Source organism: Phalacrocorax carbo, chromosome 27 (genome assembly GCF_963921805.1).
Source record: "Phalacrocorax carbo chromosome 27, bPhaCar2.1, whole genome shotgun sequence".
NCBI classification, from domain to species: domain Eukaryota; kingdom Metazoa; phylum Chordata; class Aves; order Suliformes; family Phalacrocoracidae; genus Phalacrocorax; species Phalacrocorax carbo.
The window spans coordinates 3,482,534-3,502,234 of record NC_087539.1 but is presented as its reverse complement, the minus strand read 5'-3'; the positions used below and the strand labels follow the sequence as shown (position 1 = coordinate 3,502,234).

Genomic DNA, 19,701 nt, shown 5'->3' with positions numbered 1-19,701 from the left:
CTTGAGCCCTGTGCTGGAGCCCACGCGGTGTGGCCGTCCGTGCACGTGCACACACCCATGGTCTCTGGTGAAAATGAGAGCCAGAGAGGGAGAGAACGCTTGGAGTTTTGGGAGGCTAGGCAGGCGCAGAGCCCCACTGCTGGTGCGGCTGTGAAAGGGCTGCCAAGGGCTGCTGAGGCCCAGCAATAGCTTTCAGTGCTGGCACCTTTTGTGTGGGAGCAGTTCTTGGACATTGTGAACTTTGGAGCCTGCCTCCGGTGAAAATGAGGCGCAGAGAGCGAGAGGCATCGAGAGGGACGAGGGTGATACGCCGGTTGTTTTGCAGGTGGAAAAGCACTGTGCCCGCATGGTGTCCTGGCTGCAGGAGGTTAAGCAGGAAAATGAGGGAGTGCTGAAAGGGCTGGGGGAAAAGAGATGGGTGCCCACAGGCCCCGGGGCGGGAGGGCTCCACAGCGTGCGTTCCTTGGCAAAAAAGCGCTCTTATGGCAGAGTCTCTGGCTCTGCTTCAGGAAGCTGTGGCGCCTCCTGCCAGGTAAAGGGGGTGGGATTCGCTCCTTAAGTAGCTTGTTTACCACCAAAATTGACACTTTGGTGAGATGCTCCGCCGGAGCAAGCACGAGGAGCACTGTCAGGCCTTCCCAAAGGAGATTGTCCCACGGGAGAGCTGGCAGAATTTCTTGCTTCTCTGAGTCACTTTGGAGAGAGCCCGACCCGAAGGTTGGGCTCTTTAACCCAGCCACATTCAGCAGAGCATCCTCCAGGTGGCCGTCTCACCCCCCCGGCTCTCCGAGAGGTATGCAGGCAGCAAAGGCACCTTCTGCCAAAGTGCTCCACGCTTCAGCCTGCCACCCTGGGGAGGTCACTCGGGAAGAGCCGCAGGGGGTTGAGCCCCCTCGGTGTCCCCTAGAGCTGGGCTGCATGTAGATGTAGGCCACACTCAGAGAGCACCAACTTGCCGGGCTTTGTGGGATGCCTGTGACGCAACCGGGGCGGAGCTGCGTGGCCATTCCCGTGTCACCCTGATTATTGTTGCCAGGGGGTGTACGCATGGGACCCACGCTAAGGGGGACGTGAAGATCCACATCTTCCCCCTAGTAATGCTCTAGGCTTCAGTCAAAGCCCACACCCGTCAGTTCCCCCCCGCAGACCCTGACCCCTCAGCTCCCCTCTTCAGACACATCGAATCCCTTCAGTTCCTCTCACGGTCCCTCCCTCCTTCTCCTCAGGTCCCCCCTGCACACCCTCCATTGCCTTCACTTCTCGGCAGGCACCCCATCATCTCAGTTCTCTCCAGACACCCCCAGCCCCCGCAGCTCCCCCTACCCAGACCCTCCCGATCCCGCCAGTTGCCCCCAGAAAGCCCGCTCCTTTCAGGTACCCCAGGTACCTAGTCCCCTCAAGGTCCTGCTTCCTCCAGAACCCCCCTGGCCCGGTCCCTGGCCAGGCCCCACACTCATGATGCTGGGCAAGTCAGCCTACTTGGGGTCAGGTGTGGCTGGGGGGCATTTTCGAGGGATTTGGGCAATGGGAGGGAGTTATTCTGCCTGCCACAGTCTGGGCGGAGGGCGATGGTGGGGAGCTGTTCCCACCAAACAGGGGGGAGGCTGAGGGTGGGGACTTGTTGCCTCCCCACCCGGGAGTGGTGACACCACAGAAGAACATAGCAAGGCAGCTGGGGACAATTCACAGGGAAAACTAAATCCAGCCGGTTGCACCGAGCACCGGCAAGGCCGGTTTGCTCCTTCCAGTGGTTCCTGCTGGAGATTGTTCCCGTTTCGGCCCGAGAGCGGTGCTGTAGCAGAGGTTTGCTCTCCCGCCAGCGAGCAAAGGCAGAAAGGCGTGCAAAGGAGCCTGAGCAGGGCTCAAATGCAGCAGAGGGGGGCGTGGGGGAGGGCAGCCAGGAGGGGGCGAGGCCGGTGTGACTGCCGCCGCTTCGGGGCCCGGGAGCACTGCCGACGGGGCGGGGCCGGCTGTGAGGAGCCATGATGGGTGTGTGAGCGGCCACGCCCCTTGCAGCAGGAGCTGCTTGCTCGTTGGTAGAGCAGAAGGCCGGAGGGCGCTGATTGGCTGCTGCACCCTATAGGAGGGTGGTTGAGCAGGGGTGGGTAGGTGGTGCTCGCTGGGGGTGTTGGGTGCAGAGGGTGGTCAGATGTGGGCCGTGTGCAGAGTTAGGCCTGAGGGTGCCCCTGCCTGGCGCCCCCCGGCCGGTGCCTGCGAGGCCGGAGAAGAGAGGGGGCACGAGGGAGAAGGCAGTGCCCGAGGGGAGCTGTGTGGGCCATAATGCGGAGGGGAGTGCACTCGTGAGAGTGCCCGGGTGCCTGGTGGCTGCTCCTGGCTGAGAGGAGCGCTTGCAGGTGACCAAGAGGTGTTTCTGCAGACCCTGAGCCCCTGCTCTCCTTTCCGCATGCAGGAGGAGAACCATCAGGGCACGCACGATGCCCTGCAGATGCTCAGCAGTAAGGCTGGTGTCCTCTCCTCTGCCCACGTCCCAGAGCTGCGCAGGCTGGGGCTCAGCGGTTCGAAGGGGCTTTTAAGATGCAAAACCAAAGGTTAACTGTTCCATCGCTGAATGCTTATCCAGCTGAAAGGTAATTGTTGCGGAACGCTTTTCTAGCCGCTGTGTAAAATAATTAGCAAGGAGGCCTGGAATCCACCAGCGAAGGAGCAATTCCTGATAAGGATAGAAAACTGTCTCAAGAACCAGCTAAAACCTACTTTGCAGTTTGGACAAGTGTCAAGAGGTGACTGAGTCTGCGCAAAACCAAAAGGTTACTAGCGGTGATGAAGAGGAGCCGTCAGCCTTCATCTTTACGTGCCCCGACGACCACCACGAGGAGGCACTGCGCAAGCGCAGTTGGGAAAGATCTACGGCAATAACTTTTTTTGGCTAATTTTAATACGAAGTGAGGAAATGTCATGCATATGTATAGGCGTATTGGGAAATCTTAGGTATATGTAATGCTTTACTGTATAAATGCAAGACAAACTATCACGGGGGCGTGCACGACTTGGGTGGGACTACCCCCCGTGCTGCCCAGCGCTGAATAAACATACCTGCTTTACAATCCTACAGATTGTGGAGTCTACTTTCTGCACGTCACTGGGGCTCAGCGGTTTGAAGGGACCGCTGGAGGTCATCTTGTCTCGTCGTATGTTTTCCTTCTTTTTCTGCTTATGGTTGACACCCCTGAAGAAACCTTTCTTGTTATTTTTCACATCTACAGCCAGTTTCAATTCGAGCTGGGCTTTTGCTTTTCTAACTGCATCTCTGCACACTCTGGCAATGCTCTTGTAGCTCTCGACGGATAATCCTCCACTTCTCCATCTCTGCTGTGCTTCCCTTTTGGATTTGAGAAGACCCAGGAGGTCACGGTTGAGCCAAGGGGGCCTCTTGCTCCGCTGACTTCCCTTTCCTTTGTAGGGGATAAACAGGTTTTGTGCTTCCAATAGAAAGTTCTTGAAGAATTCCCAGCTCTCGCTAGCTCCTTTGTATTCCATGGAAGCCTCCCACCGAATCCCTCCCAGCTGAGCCCTGAGTGCACTGAGGTTTGCTCTTCTAAGATCCAGAACCCTTGTCTTAGAGCTGACCTTCAGCACGCTCAGCAGGACCCCGAACTCCACAATATTGTGGTCCCTGCAGCCAAGGCTCTCACTAACCGAGATACTACAGAGCAGGTTTTCTCGGTTTGTGAATAACAAGACCAGCAGTACCTCATTCCTGGTTGGCACATCTAACGTTTGTATCAGGAAACAGCCCTCTATCCATTCCAGAAATTTGGTGGATGACATGCGAGCTGCTGTCTTGTTCTTCCAGCAGATGTCTGCGTAGTAGAAGTCACCCATCAGGACCAGGTTCCGTTGGCCAGAAGCTTCCTTTAGTGCCCCACTAAAGCTGAAACAAGTTCAAGACAGTGGACAAAGAAGCCCGATTACAGTTCATTATGATGATGCAAAAGAAATGCACCATGTTCCGGAAAGAGTGAAAAAGGATGGAGAACATCATGGGTGGGATACCTTACTTGGTGGTCACCGAGAGCAACAGGAACTTTGAATCTAGTGCTTCATCCAGTTGTGCTTTTATTAGCTCGCACATTATTATGTGTCTTACTTCTAATCACTCTGTATGTAAAGGTCAATGGGAGGGTCCCCTTTGCTCTTTCCATCTCCGGTCTCTTTGTGAGTCATTCTAGGTTGATTCTGACTCCACCACCAAAAAACAGAGGAGGATGTTGGGAGGAGTGATTTCTTGCCCCCAAAATGCAGGAGGGCCATGCCGGGGGTTGGTATTTTCCATCAGAACAGGGTTGGTAGCACGGGAAAAGATCACAGAAAGGGACCTGGGAAAGGGAGAGGGAAGTGCTGCGTGTTTGCAGTGAGCATGGGTCTGGAGCGGCCAGCACGAGGTGGGTCCATGTGGGTCTCTGGGACACGTGCTCAGCAGCGGCAGTGCCCGTGGGGCAGCAGCCTTGTGTGTTTCGTGGAGGAGCTGGTGGTGGTGTTCCTGGGTGGGCGCTGAAGAGGAAGGAGCTGCCTGCGTCCTACTGGAAGTTGTGCTGGGGGCTGGAGCTGTACAGAAGCAGGAGAGGGGCCACGGGCAGCGGCTCCTGCCGACACAGCGAGGGCAGCCGTTTGTGCAGGGTTTGAAGCCACAGCGCTTGAACACCAGGAGCCGCTCCTCACCTAATAAGCTGCAGTTGCTCCTCGCTGCTTGCAAGTTGTGAGCAGCTCTGCACAGAATCTCTGCTGGCGCCTCAGTCAGGCCCCAGAGCGCCTGCTCTGCCAGCGATAAGTGGGTGCTGAGAGTGGTGCCCTGTTTCCCCGGTAACTGGGAAGGCTGGGCCCCACGTCAGTCCTGGTGCCAGCCCCAGGGAGGTGACAGCCGTGTCACAGTGGGCAGCTGTGGCCATCAGTGTCACCGTGCGCCTGTGACACGGGTGCCCGAGCGGGTATAAAGAGGGCTGCTCCCGGGGGCTGAGGAGCATCTGGAGCAGAAGCTCAGTGCTGCTGGGCAGGAGTTTGGAGGGTCCTCGCCAAGGTGCTGTCCTGTGTCTGCCGTGCAGTGGAAGGCTCCCGACGCAGGAGTGGAGGGTGAGGGTAGAGCATCCCCGTGGTCCCCACACCCAGCGGCTGTGAGCAATGGGGGAAGGCAGCAAGCCTGGTCCGTAGCAGGGCAGGCGAGGAGGACGCCTGTGCTGCTGGGGTGCGTGGGAAGCCAAAGGAAAGGGGTGCCGGGGCAGGTGTGTTGAGACCTCACAGGGCAGGACGGTGACACTGGAGGTGTCGCAGAGGCCCCAGGGCAGGGCAGCCCTGCCAGCAGGAGGGGCCCACGGGCACCCAGCAAAGCAGGCCAGGGGAAGCTCCTTCTCTCCTCAGCGGTCCCTGATGCCCTCCACCACCTCCTGCCACGTGCTCAGCACACAGCTGGCGCAGGCCGAGCCGGGCACAGAACTAGTGCGCACGCGTGCACAGGACCGCTGCTTGGAGTGGGGGGTGCAGGTGTGAGTGTGCAGACGGCCGACGGTGCCCCTCTCTGGGGGAGGCTCCCATGCCAGCCCTCGGCAGCCCCGACTGTGCATGTGTGTGGCCGTGCCCGGTGCGTGAGAGAGCGTGGGTACTCCTGTGCTTGGGGAGCACAAGGTCGTGCGTGGCTGTGCCCACGCGCGTACGACTGCACCTGTGGCAGCACCCACGGTGCTGGGCACAGCTACAGGTGAGCAGGGTGGCGTGGCTGTGCTCAGCTGTGCGGGGGGTGCATTCCTCTAAGCGCACCCGCGTGTCCGTGTACGATTGTGTGTCTGGGTAGGGCAGCATCCCTGCCACTGTCCCTGCCGATAGGGCACGTGGCTCTGCCCCTCACACCCTGCTGCCTCCCGACGCGCAGGTGCAGCCATGCAGACCGAAGTGGCTAAGGAAGAGCTCCGCAAGCTCCGGGAGCGCCTGGTGCGCTGTTCTGCCGAGACCAAAAGGCACAAGGAGCTGCTGCAGTGCCTGGTAGGTGTGCAGTGCTGCCCTTGTCCCCAGGGGCTGCAGCTGCGAGCGCTGAGCCCCTGACCCTTCCTTTCCCCACGCAGGGGAAGAAGCAGCAGGAGCTGCAGGAAACCATGCAGGAGCTCAGCCAGAAGGTCAGTGTCCCCTCCTCTGCCCTGGCCCCAGCTGCGGCTCCTGTGGCTGTGCCAGGGGCTGAGTGCCTGTGTCCGGCTCCTCTTCCAGAACCGTGCTGTGGCGCAGTGTTTCGAGAACAACTGCCAGGAGCTGCAGCGGCTGGAGGGGCTGGTGGCCCAGATGAAGGTCAGCTCACAGAATCACAGGCTGGTTGAGGCTGGAAGGGGCCTCTGGAGATCATCTGGCCTTGTCCAATGGCCCTGCTGAAGCAGGGTCAGCGAGAGCCACCTGCTCGGGACCATGTCCAGATGTGGAGCGTGCCCAGAGCTGGGCCTGGGGGTCCCTCCCTCTGCCTGCCCCTCGCGCCTGCAGGGCCGGGGAAGGAAAGGGGACGCGAGGGCAAAGGCAGAGCCCGAGGGGGTCTGGGAGGGGATAATGCCAAGGGCAGTGCACTCGTGGCAGTGCCCGGGTGCCCTGATGGCAGCTCCTCTTCCCCTCCTCTCCTGCAGGCCCACGTCCATGTGGCAATGATGGAAGCAGCCGCGAGCCTGCAAGTGGCGCAGAAGGTAGAGGGGAAAAGGAGGCGTGTGCTGAAAGGGTCAGGGAACGGGGTGCCAGTGCTGGGTCCACACAGCCCAGCAGCCACAGTCAGTGGTGTGGCTGGGGAGGAGATTTACTCCGGGATAGGGCATCCGTGATGGAGGGCTTGGGCCTCTGGACGTCCCCCAGGCTCCTGGCTGTGGCTGTGCTGCAGAGGGGAGCCTGATGTGGGTCGGCAGGCACAGCAGCATGGCTTTGGGAAGGGGGTGGGATGAGTGACCCTCCCTTGTGTGTCAGGGGAAGCCGCGTGTAACGGCCTGCCAGGCATGGGCTGGAGGGGGTTGCTGGATACTCTGGCACTGGGCCCCAGCTGGTGTCATGGGGGGCCTCCTCCACCCCCTGCCCCTCCTGGAGACAGACGTTCCTGTTCCCTCTTCCCTCCCAGCACGCCCTGGCCCTGCCCTCACCTCCCAGTGCCCTGGGGACTGACTGGGGGTGCCCTTTCACACCATGGCTCCCTGCAGTGTGTCCCGCTTGCTTTGCAGTGGCGTCAGTGCGCAGAACTGGTTACAGCTGTTAAGGAGCAGGTTGAGGTCATTAAGGTACTGAGGACAGGAGGGACGGGGGGGTCACATGCTTGTGGGGGGAAGGCCCCTCAGAGTGGGCATGGCACAGACTCCTCACCACATCCTCTGCTTGTCCAGCTGCTCAGGAACAAGCTCCAGCACCTCCAAGAGAGATGGGAATGCCTCCGAGACCCAACAGCTTTGTGAGTGGCAACGGGGCCCTGAGTGAAACCTGGGGCAGCGGGGTGGAGGGTGCTGAGCAGCTTTGGGCAGGTGTCTGCCACTGCAGACATCTTTCTGGCTCCTGTCCGCTCCTCCCGCCTGCTCTGGAGATCCCTTTGTCTTCTCCTGAGCGCCTCAAAAACCCTCTGAGCAACTCAGGACTTCTGGAAGCAGCTCTGCACAACTCTGGGCAGCTCCCAGGCTCTCCTCCATGCCCATAAGGCCTGGGGTGGGACAGGGTGGGGAGGTGGGTCCATGCAGTAAGGGCTTGCTAGGGTGCCCGGTGCCAGCCCCAGCAGAGGCTGGGCAGCACCCTAGCGGCCACCCGGGGGGGGTCACCATGCCGGCCAAGGTCTCTTCTCACAGCCCTGAACCCCACGGTGTCTGTAGCAGGAGGAAGACAGCACAGGCAGAGGGCACAGGGGAGTCGCTGATGCAGGAGATGGTGGCTGTGCGGCTGGTAGGACAGACAACCCCGCTGTGGGCCTTGGGGAGGGAAGGGTCTGCACAGTGCCCAGGGCACGGGGGAGCACTCATCTTAAGGAGGACAAGGGAGGGGATCTGAGCCCCCAAGCCTCGGCCGCCTCGCACACCCTAACACATCTCTCTGTGTGCCTTGGCCTGTAGGAGGAGCGGCGGGTGTCAAGGAGGCATCAGATCACCTCTTGGCTGCGGTGAGTTGCCCTGGGGGCTTGGGGTGCCGGGGCTCTTCCATGGGCAGTGGGATGCTCGTGCCAGTGGGCCAAGGGCATTATGCATCTCGGGAACTTGCCTGGGATGGAACGTTGCAGTATTTATTCTCTTCCTAGTGGGGGGGCACACAGGGAGGGATTTGGGGGCCCACGAGGGAGACGTTCATTAGAGCCGAGAGAGATGCCTGGGCCCCTCACTCCAGTCCTGAGCAGGGGCAGTGTTGCGCCCAGCATGGGGAAAGGTCCCACGGTGGCGTTCACGCTGGCTGGTTGGAAAGAGCTGAGACAAATTTGCCCCGGCTCTGCCTGACCCCTCTCCTGTCCCACAGGACACTTTTTCTGTTCCTTGCCTTCCTGGAGATCGCCATCATCATCCTAGTCCTGCTCTAGAGGGACATCCTGAACTGGGTCCTACCACTGAAGCTGGCAGACATGGACGCCTTTGGGAGCCGCCCAGGGAGGTCCCGGTACTTTTGAAATAAAACTCGAAAGATTAGAAGGAAATCTGTGATGGTAGGACAAGTGCGTGACCTTGTCAATCAACATCAGCTGACGGTTCAGAAGGAGGTGATGCTGCTGCTTTCCCTTCTGCCTGTGTGCCCCACGACCGCTCTGCCTCAGACCTGGCTCTTGCCCAGTGGGGAGGCAGGAGGCCGTTTCCACCATCCTGCACGAGCGGCTGCCCTCGCTGTGTCGGCAGGAGCCGCTGCCCGTGGCCCCTCTCCTGCTTCTGTAGAGCTCCAGCCCCCAGCGAAACCTCCAGAGGACACAGGCAGCTCCTTCCTCTTCAGCCCCTGCACGGGGGCACCACCAGCAGCTCCTCCAAGAAACACACAAGGCTGCTGCCCCACGGGCACTGCCGTTGCTGAGCACGCGTCCCAGAGACCCACATGCACCCACCTCACACGTCCCCTTCATGCTCCACATCGAGCCTTTGCCCTCCACATCTCCAAGAGCCCCTCCTCGCTGGTGCAGATGAGCTCATGTGCTGGTTTTGGCTGAGAAGGGGTTAATTCTCCTCACTGTGGGGGTTGGCTACCTTTCCAGCTTCCCGCGCTCTGCCGCGTGGCGGGGGGGGCTGGGAGGGGCAGGGCCATGGTGGGGACGGCTGACCCCGACTGGCCAATGGCAGGTTCATTCCATACCACGTGACACCATGACCAATATATTGAGGGGGGGGCAGTTGCAGCGCCAGCGCGGAGGCGGCGCGGCGTCGGGTCGGCGGGCGGCGAGCGGCTGCGGCGCGGGCAGTTTGTTCTGGCGGTTCTTTCCCCCTCTCCCACCCCCCACCCCGGGGCTTTGCGCCTCTCGTTGTTCTCCTTTACATTGCATTTCTACTGTTGTTTTCTTTTAATTTTAATTGTTAAACTGTTCTTATCCCAACCCACGAGCGTTACCCTTCTGATTCTCTCCCCCATCTACCGGTGGGGAGTGAGCGAGCGACTGTGTGGGGCTGAGCTGCCGCTACACCACGACAGTCTTTTTGGCGCCCAACGTGGGGCTCAAGGGTTGGAGACAATAACAGCTGCTGGTCACAGCACCATGTTGTCCTTCTTGCAGTTGGTGTTAAAGATTGGTGTTGGTTTGTTGAGTCTGCTGTGTTCTGCTGTGATTAGTAATGTTTTGCCTACAAGATTTGTTATACAAACACTCGTTTTCAGCTTTTTCTGGTATTTGGGGTTTTTGCTGAAACCGTTACTGTACTTCGGATACCACCTTGTTGAGGCAATTAGAAATTATACCTCCTCCCCTGAGAGATTTTATATGGAGGAAATACAGAATAATACCTTTGCAACTTTGTTCTATGATGCCTGTGCCTTTGTTACAACAACGTCTTTGTATCTTGACCATCCTTGGGTGGTTAAGGTGCACTTATTGTTAGTTTTTGGGCAGGTTGTTTTGGTTCTGACTAAGCAACTTAAGAATATCACCCAGAAATCTGCCCCGAGGCTTGATAGTTACGAGTGGCAGGGCATGTGGGATAGCATGGGCAAATACCTAGGGCAGTGGGCACCCCCAGTGTTTTGGAGTTTCACCCCCGAACAAGTGCAGAATCCTAAAAAACTAGTAGAATATTTGGAGAAAGTATGTTGTTGTGCTGGGAACTCCAGAGAGACACAGATAACTGCAATGTGCTGGGGTCTGGCCCATGCATACCGAGCCCTGCCCAACAGCATTCAGTGCCCCCAAGGGGAAGAGAAGGTCTCTGGATTGAAATGCAAAGTGACTGGCACTGTAGACAATCCAGCCCTGACGACAGGCACTGCAGCCACTCAAACCCCCACAACAAGTACCGGAGCTGGCTCAGAAAATAAACCTGTACCAGTATCAGTTGCCCCCATACACAAGACGAAATATTGGAAGCGGACATCAACTCGTTTAGAACGGGATGATGAAGAACCAGGGCCATCGCGGGGAGAGGAGGGAGAAGTAATAAATGAAATAGAGACCACCCGATCCCTGTCCTTAAGCGAGTTGCGAGATATGCGAAAAGATTATAGCCGTTTTTCAGGTGAGCACATTGTCACCTGGCTGCTCCGATGCTGGGATAATGGGGCCAGTAGCCTGGAACTAGAGGGAAAAGAAGCCAAACAATTGGGATCCCTTTATGGTGAAGGGGGTGTTGACAAAGCAATAGGAAAAAAGCCACAAGCCCTCAGCCTCTGGAGGTGACTCCTGTCTGGAGTGAAGGAAAGGTATCCCTTTAAAGAAGATGTTACATATCACCCAGGAAAATGGACAACTATGGAGAAAGGCATCCAGTATCTAAGGGAATTAGCTGTGTTTGAGGTGATTTATGGTGACCTGGACGATCAACGGTCATCCAAAGATCCAGATGAAGCCGAGTGCACACGACCCACGTGGCGGAAGTTTGTACGGAGCGCACCATCCTCGTATGCAACTCATTGGCAGTGATGTCCTGGAAAGATGACGAGACACCAACGGTGGCAGAGGTGATAGATAGACTCCGAGATTACGACACAAATATATCTTCCTCGCTTGTCTCTGCTGTGGAGAAACTATCCCAAGTGGTCCAGCAACTCAAAGAAGATCTGTCCTACTCCCCACCTCGACAGAGCAGTGTCTCAGCTGTTAGGAATAAGCGTCCTTTGGCTCAAAGAAGGGGATACACACCACGGGCCACCCTATGGTTCTACCTGCGTGACCACGGAGAGGACATGATGAGGTGGGATGGCAAGCCTACCTCGACCCTACAGGCACGAGTGCATGAACTGCAAGGAAGAACAGTCACTCAGGGAGGCTCTTCCAGGAAAGCCGCTGCTCCAATTTCCAGTGAACAAGTCCCCAGACAGAGGAGTAGAAGCGCAGATTTTATTTCTAAGTGTAATAGAGGGACTCCTGATTCACATTTGCAGGAAGTGAGTTGTGACTGCCATGATCAGGACTAGAGGGGCCCTGCCTCCAGCCGGGTGGAGGAAAGGGATAACCGGGCTTACTGGACTGTGTGGATCCGATGGCCTGGCACGTCCGACCCACAGGAGTATAAAGCTTTAGTGGACACCGGCGCACAGTGCACCTTAATGCCATCGAACTATATAGGGGCAGAACCCATCAGCATTGCTGGAGTGACAGGGGGATCCCAAGAGCTAACTGTATTGGAGGCCGAAGTGAGCCTCACTGGCAATGAGTGGCAGAAGCGCCCCATTGTGACTGGCCCAGAGGCTCCGTGCATCCTTGGCATAGACTACCTCAGGAGAGGGTATTTCAAGGACCCAAAAGGTTACAAGTGGGCTTTTGGTGTAGCCGCCTTGGAGACGGAGGAAACTAAACAGCTGTCTACCTTGCCCGGTCTCTCAAAGGACCCTTCTGTGGTGGGGTTGCTGAAGGTCAAAGAACAACAGGTGCCAATCGCCACCACAACAGTGCACCGGCGGCAATATCGCACCAACAGAGACTCTCTGATCCCCATCCACGGGCTCATTCGTCGACTGGAGAGCCAAGGAGTCATCAGTAAAACCCACTCACCCTTTAACAGCCCCATATGGCCAGTCCGGAAGTCTAATGGAGAGTGGAGGCTAACAGTAGACTACCGTGGCCTGAATGAAGTCACTCCACCGTTGAGTGCTGCTGTGCCAGACATGCTAGAACTTCAATACAAACTGGAGTCCAAGGCGGCCAAGTGGTATGCCACAACTGATATCGCTAATGCATTCTTCTCAACCCCTCTGGCAGCAGAGTGCAGGCCACAGTTTGCTTTCACACGGAGGGGCGTCCAGTATACCTGGAATCGACTGCCCCAGGGGTGGAAACACAGCCCTACCATTTGCCATGGACTGATTCAGACTGTACTGGAACAGGGAGAAGCTCCAGAACACCTTCAGTACATTGATGACATCATTGTGTGGGGCAGCACAGCGGAAGAAGTTTTTGAGAAAGGAGAGAAAATAGTCCAAATCCTTCTGAAAGCTGGTTTTGCCATAAAACAAAGTAAGGTGAAGGGACCCGCACAAGAGATCCAGTTCTTAGGAATCAAATGGCAAGATGGTCGTCGTCATATTCCAATGGATGTGATCAACAAAATAGCAGCCATGTCTCCACCAACCAGCAAAAAGGAAACACAAGCTTTCTTGGGCGTTGTGGGTTTTTGGAGAATGCATATTCCAAATTACAGTCTGATCGTAAGCCCTCTCTATCAAGTGACCTGGAAAAAGAATGATTTCAAATGGGGCCCTGAGCAACGACAAGCCTTTGAACAGATTAAACGAGAAATAGTCCATGCAGTAGCTCTTGGGCCAGTCCGGGCAGGACAAGATGTAAAAAATGTGCTCTACACTGCAGCCGGGGAGAATGGCCCTACCTGGAGCCTCTGGCAGAAAGCACCAGGGGAGACCCGGGGTCGACCCCTAGGGTTTTGGAGTCGGAGATACAGAGGGTCCGAAGCCCGCTATACTCCAACTGAAAAAGAGATATTGGCAGCATATGAAGGGGTCCGAGCTGCTTCAGAAGTGGTTGGTACTGAGGCACAGCTGCTCCTGGCACCCCGACTGCCAGTGCTGGGCTGGATGTTCAGAGGGAACGTCCCCTCCACACACCATGCAACTGATGCTACGTGGAGTAAATGGGTTGCACTGATCACCCAGCGGGCTCGAGTAGGAAACCCCAGTCACCCAGGAATCTTGGAAGTGATTATGGACTGGCCAGAAGGCAAAGATTTTGGATTATCACCAGAGGAGGGGGTGCGACGTGCTGAAGAAGCCCCACTGTATAACCAACTGCCAGAAAATGAGAAGCAGTATGCCCTGTTCACTGATGGGTCCTGTCGCCTTGTGGGAAAGCACCGGAGATGGAAGGCTGCTGTATGGAGTCCTACACGACAAGTAGCAGAAACTGCTGAAGGAGAAGGTGAATCGAGCCAGTTTGCAGAGGTAAAGGCCATCCAGCTGGCCTTAGACATCGCTGAACGGGAAAAGTGGCCAGTGCTCTGTCTCTCTACTGACTCCTGGATGGTGGCAAATGCCCTGTGGGGCTGGCTGCAGCAGTGGAAGCAAAGCAACTGGCAGCGCAGAGGCAAACCCATCTGGGCTGCCACATTGTGGCAAGATATTGCTGCCCGGGTAGAGAACCTGGTTGTAAAGGTACGGCATGTGGATGCTCACGTCCCCAAGAGTCGGGCCACTGAAGGGCATCGAAACAACCAGCAGGTGGATCAGGCTGCCAAGATTGAAGTGGCTGAGGTGGATCTGGACTGGCAGCATCAGGGTGAACTATTTCTAGCTCGGTGGGCCCACGACACCTCAGGCCATCAAGGGAGAGATGCAACATACAGGTGGGCTCGTGATCGAGGGGTGGACTTGACCATGGACGTTATTGCGCAGGTTATCCACGAATGTGACACATGCGCTGCAGTCAAGCAAGCGAAGCGGGTAAAGCCTCTGTGGTATGGGGGACGATGGCTGAAATATAAATATGGGGAGGCCTGACAAATTGACTATATCACACTCCCACAGACCCGCCAAGGCAAGCGCCATGTGCTTACAATGGTAGAAACAATGACTGGCTGGCTGGAAACATCTCCTGTCCCCCACGCCACTGCCCGGAACACTATCCTGGGTCTTGAGAAACAAGTGCTGTGGTGACATGGCACCCCAGAGAGAACTGAGTCAGGCAACGGGACTCATTTCCGAAATAGCCTCATAGACACCTGGGCCAAAGAGCACGGCATTGAGTGGGTGTATCACACCCCCTGTCACGCACCAGCCTCTGGGAAAATGGAGCGGTACAATGGACTGTTAAAAACTACGCTGAGAGCAATGGGGGGTGGGACATTCAAGCACTGGGATACACATTTAGCAAAAGCCACGTGGTTAGTCAACACGAGGGGATCTGCCAGGCGAGCTGGCCCAGCCCAGTCAGAAATCCTACGTACTGTGGAAGGGGATGGAGTCCCTGTAGTGCACACAAAAAGTACGCTGGGCAACACAGTCTGGGTTCTTCCTGCCTCCGGCAAAGGCAAACCCATTCGTGGGATTGCTTTTGCTCGAGGACCTGGGTGCACTTGGTGGGTGGTGCGGGAGGATGGAGAAATCCGATGTGTGCCTCAAGGGGATTTGATTTTGGGTGAAAACAGTCAATGAACTGCATGGCACAATGTGAACTGCTATATAATAGTGTGTGTCACCTCTGTGTTGTACCAATGATATCAGAGTACGAGCCTCCCAACCCATGGAAGATCAACTATGAAACAAGCCGTGCAGCAGTGATGGAAGGATGACTGACTCGGTATGCAGCAACCCAACGCCACACACCATCCCTCCCACCCGGAAAGACTGATACAACAGATGGAGCCCAGAGTCATGGACTGGATGAACTCAATGGACATTTTTAATGGACATTGTACAGGGAAGGTCCATGAACTAAGGGAATGATGTCTGTGTATTATGTTAAAGGATGGGAAGGGGAGGGGTGGTGGTTGGTACGGTTGTATTGCATCATATGGGACCTGGGCATGGTGTAAATGGTATGGAATAAGGGGTGGAGAATGTGCTGGTTTTGGCTGAGAAGGGGTTAATTCTCCTCACTGTGGGGGTCGGCTACCTTTCCAGCTTCCCGCGCTCTGCCGCGTGGCGGGGGGGGCTGGGAGGGGCAGGGCCATGGTGGGGACGGCTGACCCCGACTGGCCAATGGCAGGTTCATTCCATACCATGTGACACCATGACCAATATATTGAGGGGGGGGCAGTTGCAGCGCCAGCGCGGAGGCAGCGCGGCGTCGGGTCGGCGGGCGGCGAGCGGCTGCGGCGCGGGCAGTTTGTTCCGGCGGTTCGTTCCCCCTCTCCCCTCCCTTCCCCCCCCCGCCCCGGGGCTTTGCGCCTCTCGTTGTTCTCCTTTACATTGCATTTCTACTGTTGTTTTCTTTTAATTTTAATTGTTAAACTGTTCTTATCCCAACCCACGAGCGTTACCTTTGTGATTCTCTCCCCCATCTACCGGTGGGGGAGTGAGCGAGCGACTGTGTGGGGCTGAGCTGCCGCTAAACCACGACAGCCCCCTAGCCAGGGCTTGCAGGCTGCGTGCTCCCACCGCCGACTGTCTCCCCCCTCCAGGCTCCCTGCCCCTCTGGGGTGCACTGTGTGGGCCAGGCTCCCACAGACCCCCTGGGTGCCCTGGAGTCTCCCTGAGCTGCGAGGGGAACCTGCCCAGAGCAGGGAGTGGGGGGTGCCAGTGGGACCCTACTGCTGCCCTCTCCTTCGGAAAGGGAGCGCCCCTCGATGGGAGCACGGGTGGGAGCGGTTCACGGCGGTGTGGAGCGATGGCAGGGGCAGCCGCCGCTCTCACAGCGCCCTGGGCACGAGCAGCAGTGTCTGCGATGGGGGAAACTCTTCCCAAGCAGGGGGTGATGGCGGTGCTGGGACTGTGTGGGGTGGTGCAAGGGCTGGCAGAGAAAAGGGGGATTCCTCTTTCTGTGGGGACTGGGGGTGCACTGGAAGTGGGAGGGGGTGATGGGCATCCCTGCAGTGAAGGGACTGAAGTTGTCGCTGTCCCGGTGCAGGCCTTGGCTGGAGGGGACTGGGGAACCTGGGAACCCTGGGGAAGCCCAGCTCTCAGCTCTGGGGCAGTGGCGGGCTGAAAGGCTCCAAGCAGCGTTAGTGGGGGGGGCTGCCCCCAGCCGAGCCTGAGCCCCCATCTTTGCCCCCGCAGCACGAGTGCATCTCCCTCCGTGGGTTCCGTTTCCCCACAGCAGACCCCTTGGGTTGTGCTGGGCACAGGCACTGCAAGGGGCAGCTCCTGGAGCAGGAAGGAGCCGGCTGTCCCCCAGTCCCTGCGGGAAGCGGCCCCTTTCCCTGAGGGCAGGTCATGCCAATGCACAGGGCGCCGTGGCTGGAAGCAGAGCTGGGGCACTCGGGCAGGTGCCTGCCCCTGCCTGCGTCCCCGAGACAAGAGTCCCCAAAGGCCTGAGACCCTGGGGTGAATATTTTCCTTCCTGGGCAACTTGGTAGCAGCTTAAATTCAGAATTACTGATGGACCTGTCTTGTTTTCTCTCCCCTTCTTCCAGACTGACCAGTGCACGAAGCTGCAGGGATTCCTGGTCTTCCACAGCTTTGGGGGCGGCACCAGCTCCAGCTTTACCTCCCTGCTCATGGAGGCCCTCTGCCTCAAGGACAGCAAGATGTCCAGGCTGGAGTTTTCCATCTGCCGAGTCCTGCAGGCCTCCACAGCCGTGGTGTTGCCCTACAACTCCATCCTGAACACCCATTCGAGCCTGGCGCACTCATGGTGGACAACGAGGCCACAACAGGACGTTGAGAGGCTCACCTGCTGCAACCGTAGTAGGTTGATAGAGCAAATCGTGTCCTCAGTCACAGCCTCCCTGTCCTTCGGTGGGGCGCTGAACGCTGACTGAGCCAAGTGAGCGATCCTGGGCGAGGATGAACGAGCAGACAGGGAAGGGTGACGTTGTAGAGGGTGCCAGCCACAGGCTGCCTGAGCAGGGAGAACAAGCGGGTGAGGCCATCGACAGACAGGTTGGAGCAGCCCCATGTCCACAGGAACCGGGTCCTCATGGGGGGCTTCAGAGAGCCCTGCTGGAGGGGCAGCACAGCGGGGCAACAAGCAGTCCAGGAGGCCCCTCAGAGCGTCGATGAGAACATCCTCCTCCAAGTGACCGAGGAGCCAACGAGGAGGAGAGGAGCTCTGCTGAGCTCATCTGCACCAGCGAGGAGGGGCTCTTGGAGATGTGGAGGGCAAAGGCTCGATGTGGAGCATGAAGGGGACGTGTGAGGTGGGTCCACGTGGGTCTCTGGGACACGTGCTCAGTAACAGCAGTGCCCGTGGGGCAGCAGCCTTGTGTGTTAAGAAACACACATCCTGCACGAGCGGCTGCCCTCGCTGTGTCGGCAGGAGCCGCTGCCCATGGCCCCTCTCCTGCTTCTGTAGAGCTCCAGACCCCAGCGAAACCTCCAGAGGACACAGGCAGCTCCTTCCTCTTCAGCCCCTGCACAGGGGCACCACCACCAGCTCCTCCACGAAACACGCATACAAATGTTAGATGTGCCAACCAGGAATGAGGTACTGCTGGTCTTGTTATTCACAAACCGAGAAAACCTGCTCTGTAGTATCTCGGTTAGTGAGAGCCTTGGCTGCAGGGACCACAATATTGTGGAGTTCGGGGTCCTGCTGAGCGTGCTGAAGGTCAGCTCTAAGACAAGGGTTCTGGATCTTAGAAGAGCAAACCTCAGTGCACTCAGGGCTCAGCTGGGAGGGATTCGGTGGGAGGCTTCCATGGAATACAAAGGAGCTAGCGAGAGCTGGGAATTCTTCAAGAACTTTCTATTGGAAGCACAAAACCTGTTTATCCCCTACAAAGGAAAGGGAAGTCAGCGGAGCAAGAGGCCCCCTTGGCTCAACCATGACCTCCTGGGTCTTCTCAAATCCAAAAGGGAAGCACACCAGAGATGGAGAAGTGGAGGATTATCCGTCGAGAGCTACAAGAGCATTGCCAGAGTGTGCAGAGATGCAGTTAGAAAAGCAAAAGCCCAGCTCGAATTGAAACTGGCTGTAGATGTGAAAAATAACAAGAAAGGTTTCTTCAGGGGTGTCAACCATAAGCAGGAAAAGAAGGAAAACATAGGCCCACTCTTAAATGGCAAAGGAGAGTCAATCACCAATGAGGCAGAAAAGGCAGAGGTCCTCAACAATTTCTTCACCTCTGTCTTTACCAGCACTGCCGTGTCCCAGGCTTTGGGAACAAAATTGCCAGTTGATCCAAACACCGACCCACCAACAGTGAAGGAATAGTTAGTACATGCATTACTACAGGAGCTTGACCCCTACAAATCCATGGGCCCTGACCCATCCACCCAAGGGTGTTGAGAGAGCTGGCTGACACCATCGCAAGGCCACTCTCCGTAATCTTTGAGAAGTCGTGGAGAACGGGGGATGTCCCAGAGGACTGGAGGAAGGCAAATGTTACCCCTATCTACAAGAAAGGCTCGCGGGAGGGTCCAGGCTACTATAGGCCCATCAGCCTTACTTCAATCCCTGGGAAAGTTATGGAATGAATCCTCCTGGGGGCCGTCACAAGTCAAATGAAGCACGTTGACTGGGAAAAGTTAACATGGGTTCGCTAAAGGCAGATCGTGCTTGACAAACCTGGTGGCCTTCTATGACAGAGTGACTTGCCTGGTTGACATGGGGCAGGCGGTGGACATTGTCTGCCTGGACTTCTCCAAGGCGTTTGATACGGTCCCCCACAGTCTCCTCCTGGAGAAATTAAAGCGTTAAGGCCCAGACAAGGGGTCTGTGCAGTGGGTGGGGACCTGGCTGACAGGCCGCACCCAAAGGGTGGTGGTAAATAGCTCCTTTTCCAAGTGGCGACCTGCCACTAGTGGGGCCCCCCAGGGATCGATATTGGGCCCAATGTTATTCAATATCTTCCTGAGTGATCTGGATAACGGGATCCAGTGTAGCCTGATGAAGTTTGCGGATGACACCAAGTTGAGTGGGGAAGTAGACGCTCCAGAAGGGAGAGCTGCTCTGCAGGGAGGTCTGGGTAGGCTGGAAGAGTGGGCCAGCAGGAACCTTATGAAGTTCAGCAAGGAGGAGTGTAAGATCATGCACCTGGGAAAACATAATCCGGGAGTGCGGCACAGACTGGGATCCACCTGGCTGGAGGGCAGCTCTGTGGAAAGGGCCCTGGGGGTCCTGGTGGACGGGAGCCTCAACATGAGGGAACAGTGGCTGCTGCGGCCAAGAAGGCCAACGGGATGCTGGGCTGCATCAAAAAGGGCATCGCCAGCAGAGAGAAAGAAGTCATTATCCCGCTCTGCTCAGCGCTGGTCAGGCCACACCTGGAGCACTGTGTGCAGTTCTGGTCCTCGCTGTACAAAAAGGATGTGGCCAGGCTGGAAGGGGCCCAGAGAAGGGCCACCAGGATGATCACAGGACTGGGCAGCTGCCATACAAGGATAGGCTGGGAGAGCTGGGTTTGTTCAGCCTTGAGAAAAGGAGGCTCAGAGGGGATCTCATCACCACGTACCAGTACTTAAGGGGTAGCAACAAAGAAGACGGAGACTCCCTTTTCACACGGAGTCCCATGGAGAGGACAAGGGGGATGGACA

General features: G+C 57.2%; 1 protein-coding gene across 2 annotated transcripts in view; it reads right to left on the bottom strand.

Moving 5' to 3' along the window:
* LOC135317799 (tubulin alpha-1C chain-like) overlaps nucleotides 1-19,701 on the bottom strand; it is an 887,270-nt gene that overhangs the window by 755,758 nt on the left and 111,811 nt on the right. The window lies entirely within an intron of this gene.